Here is a 3889-nt window from a genome sequence, read left to right on the forward strand (position 1 = left end):
CCCAGTAGACAACAATACAGGCAGTGAAAAATCGCAAAACGAGAAAGGATCGTAGCATATTGGAATTCCAGATTTCAGGGGCTGAACGGTTGCCCCTGAAACCGTTAGGGGCATAACGGTTGCTGAAGCCATAGCAAGGGCTGTCTGACGTGGGCTAAAAGTGATGGACCTGGTTGTGAGAATCTCAAGAAACTGAGATGTGAGCCAGGTTATGTCAATACACAGCAAAATGATCCAAATGAAAGCAGAACTCAGTTTGAAGAAAAAGCTTAGGAGCTGCAGGCTAGGTCTTGAACGAACAGGGATAATGAGGATGTGGGCACATGATGTCAACGAGTGGGGGCAGATGACATAAGCAGGAATTTTACGCAACAGTGAAGGAATAATGATTTGAAGGTAACACAAGCTGGTGAGAAGGACCCTGGTCTCTCTCTGGATTCCAGGTCCTCAAGGTGTGGCAGGATGAGCGACTGCGGTTAGGAGAAATTTGGAAATGGCTGAGTCTTACTTAAAGCCCAAAGCTGGGAATCCACTCAGGTAAGAGGCTAAGGGCGTAAAGGTAGGAAAATATGTTCATGGTGAAGTAGGGATGCTGGTTGGCACAGTGAGTGGTTTGGAAAGAAAGGAAGTGAAGGGCTGTGTGTGTGTGTGTGTGTGTGTGTAGGGCTGGGGAAGTAAGAGTGGTGGTAAATTAAAGCTGAAGCACATCAAAGAGGAGGATCTGGGCAAGGTTAATCCACTGGCTTGTGAGTTTTCCAGGATACCCCTCCCGTCCCTGTCAGAAGCACTAATTCAATTTACCAGCAGTTCATGCTGGAGTCTCACAAACAGAGGGCCCCGCATGTTAGGCGCGGCATTTGGGTCACACTCATTCAAGACACTGAGATTATTTTCTCAGCGAAGATCGAATTAGACGTTTATTCTTCTCATAGAAAATATCGTTCTGGGAAAAGTGCAATGGATTCTTCACACTGTTCGAAAGAATATAGCTAGAAAACGATGCCTAAAGGCAATTAAAAAAAAATTCTGTACAGGCAGATAAGAAATATTGGTTGCTACGTGTCGGTGTCTTTTGTTGTTGTTGGTCGAAGGGGTAGTGTTTAAAATTTTTTTTAATGTTTTTATTTATTTTTGAGACAGAGAGAGACAGAGCATGAGCGGGGGAGGGGCAGAGAGAGGGGGAGACACAGAATCGGAAGCAGGCTCCAGGCTCTGAGCCGTCAGCACAGAGCCCGACGCGGGGCTCGAACTCACAGACTGTGAGATCATGACCTGAGCTGAAGTTGGATGCTTAACTGACCGAGCCATCCAGGCGCCCCAAAGAAGAGGTGGTTTTTTAAATTTCTTTTGGCAAAATACAAAACAAAACATAATTTCCATTCCTGAGGGTATCCTATAGAAAATAATTCAGGACTTAGGTTTAGTAGAACAGGGAAATGTCGCTTAAATATACAAATATATGCTTCTGTAATAGGAATATTCTTCTGAGCTGGAGTTATAAAGGTGGTAACTTGAAGTCCTATAAAGGAAGGAGATAGCTATACGCACATACAATATACGAAAATGCAAATTAATTGAAGGTCAGGAAGAAATATAAACTCACAGAAATTTCCCGAGGGATCAAGTGACAGTTCTGAAAACGGGTAAAAGAAGATACCAGATGAAAAGGGGAGATTACTTCGTGTTCACTTAACATGTAGAAACAGCTAGAACTGAAGAATCCATTGAGTGTTCTCTGCAACCGAACAATGTAGCATTCTAGACGCTGTGACATCATGTTTTAAAAATAGCCGCTTTCAGCAACAGATAGCAGTTGATAATGAAAACGTTTTTTCATGTCTTTTGGGATGAGGGGGGAAGAGAGCTGGGGGAAGGGGCGACTAGTGACTAAGGGAGATAAATGTCCTGATTGTCCCCGGTCTCCATGTAAATAGAAATGTAACTGGCACCGGGCTGCAGGGTCACGTGCACATTCTCTCATGAAAATATTAGGCCCATAGTACATTCGATTGTTTGCTTTTATGACCAGTAAGTCATTAACATAATGCGTTTTATTATTAGCCTACTTTGAACAGATGAGACGCAATCACCAGCGACCGGACGAGAACCCCCACGGATGCCTCCACGATGACTTGGATGGGGATGTTGAAGGTGTGGCCGGGGCTGGGAGGTGTTGGGTGCCCGGAGGGCTGGTACCCGCCCAGGGCCAGCCTCAGCCCAGGCAGACGGTGGCTCTGCTTGAAAGCAGAGGGTCCCTCTGCGCCTCTCACTCTTGTGTCACGCGGTATGTAAAATTTCGCTTTCTCAGTCGCGGAGAAACATTGTTGCCAGTGGCACGCTGGGAAATTGACTGGAGAAAGTTTTGGTGGTAGGAATGCTGGCACCGCCCATTGCCAATGTCAAGCTGCCCGCCCCTGAATGAGGATAATCAGCTCTTGGGGGCCAGGGTGAGCAGGCAGGTGCCCTGCTAGCCCTTCCCCGCCACACACAGTTACTAGGCCACCATCGGCGCCTTATTTATAAGGTTTCGACTCCCTTCAAGACCTACATCTCCCTGGGACGGCTGGGTTGTGGGAGTCCTCGTCTTCCCTTCTAGGTCCTTCCTTCCTCCTCCTCCTGCTTCTCCTCCTCCATCCCTCTTCCCCTCCTTCTTCTTTTCCAGAATTTACCGATGGCAACGCACCTGGGACATCCTGCCGGAACGCTGGGCTGCAAAGATGGGTCAGGATTCATCTCTGACCACGTAGGAAGGCGATGACCGTTTCCGTGTTCGGTGCTGGAGGGCTGCAGGGGGCCCAGGTGGGGTCAGAGGAGTCCTGTACAGTACAGGAGTGAGCGTGGAAGGCAGGCTTTCTGGGAGGTGCTGGAGCTTGAGTTGAATCACCAGAAGTGTCCCTGTTTGAACCTGTTTTTAAGACTGAATTCATGTCAAATGAAAGCCGAATGCTGACAATAAAAACGGCAGCAGCAAGCGTTTACTGAGCACGTCCTATGTGCTACGCAGGCACTCTGCCAAAGCCGGGTATTATTAGCTCGTGTAACCTGACAGCAACTTTACGAAGATGATACTCTGGGGGGGGCCCCTCTTTTAGGTGAGAAGATCGAGGCACAGGGAGGTTAATAACTTGCCACAGACCACGGATCTCGTGAAACGTGGAGCTGAGGTTGAACGCAGGCGCCGGGACCCTGTAGCTACAATCTCAACCACTGAGGATACACTGCTTCAAATAACTTCACAGTATACAATGTAACGGAAAGCTTCCCAGGAGTTCGAATTGAGCAAACAAGACCGGTTTAAACCACCACACATGCCCTCAAGAGCCCGGGGCCGCGACGTCAGTCTCATATTGGCAGAACGATCAGATGTTCCGATCACAGAGCCTGCCAGCTTGGCGACAGTTCATTAGCTGTAAGTGTAGTCGTAAATGTGCCATGAAGAAATTTTCTGTAACCAATTCCAGTAATAATTGGATTAGATACTTTGTTAGTGCAGGTTTCAATAAAGCTGCAATGTGAACTTCACGTTCAAATGAGCAAAACTGTTTGGCAGAGATCAAATGACAACGTATTAAATTGGCACCGAAGATCACCCGCTGGCAGAGTTTTGGTTAAGCACAGGGTCGGATTATCTTGAACCGGCAAACAAAGCTTTGAAATTATTAATGCTGTTTTGTACAACATACCATGCAAATAGAGGTTCTCTGCCTCCCTGTTAATGGAAGTCAAAGCACAGAGCAGTTTAAAAGAAAGGGATGGACCTGAGGCCATAGGGTCTTATTTTTAAACACAACATGTGTGAGTTAACTTAACAAAACATGATCTCCTATAGTAAATTGATGGTGTTCATTTAGGAGTGCCTGGGTGGTTCAGTGGGTTAAGGGTACGACTT

The 3889-nt window shown here is 46.9% G+C and overlaps 1 long non-coding RNA gene across 3 annotated transcripts; it reads left to right on the forward strand.

Annotated features, from left to right (window-relative positions):
* The first annotated feature begins 440 nt into the window (after positions 1-440).
* LOC131506573 (uncharacterized) lies at positions 441-3522 on the forward strand. Of its 3 annotated transcripts, XR_009259043.1 has the most exons (3): positions 441-537; positions 2062-2284; positions 2663-3522. It is a non-coding gene; the product is annotated as an uncharacterized LOC131506573 (long non-coding RNA). The 3 variants fall into 3 exon arrangements; XR_009259042.1 differs by lacking the exon at positions 441-537 and having other exon boundaries at positions 1896-2368; XR_009259041.1 differs by lacking the exon at positions 441-537 and having other exon boundaries at positions 1930-2284.
* Positions 3523-3889: the final 367 nt, after the last annotated feature.

This window comes from Neofelis nebulosa, chromosome 3 (assembly GCF_028018385.1).
Source record: "Neofelis nebulosa isolate mNeoNeb1 chromosome 3, mNeoNeb1.pri, whole genome shotgun sequence".
Lineage (NCBI taxonomy): Eukaryota > Metazoa > Chordata > Mammalia > Carnivora > Felidae > Neofelis > Neofelis nebulosa.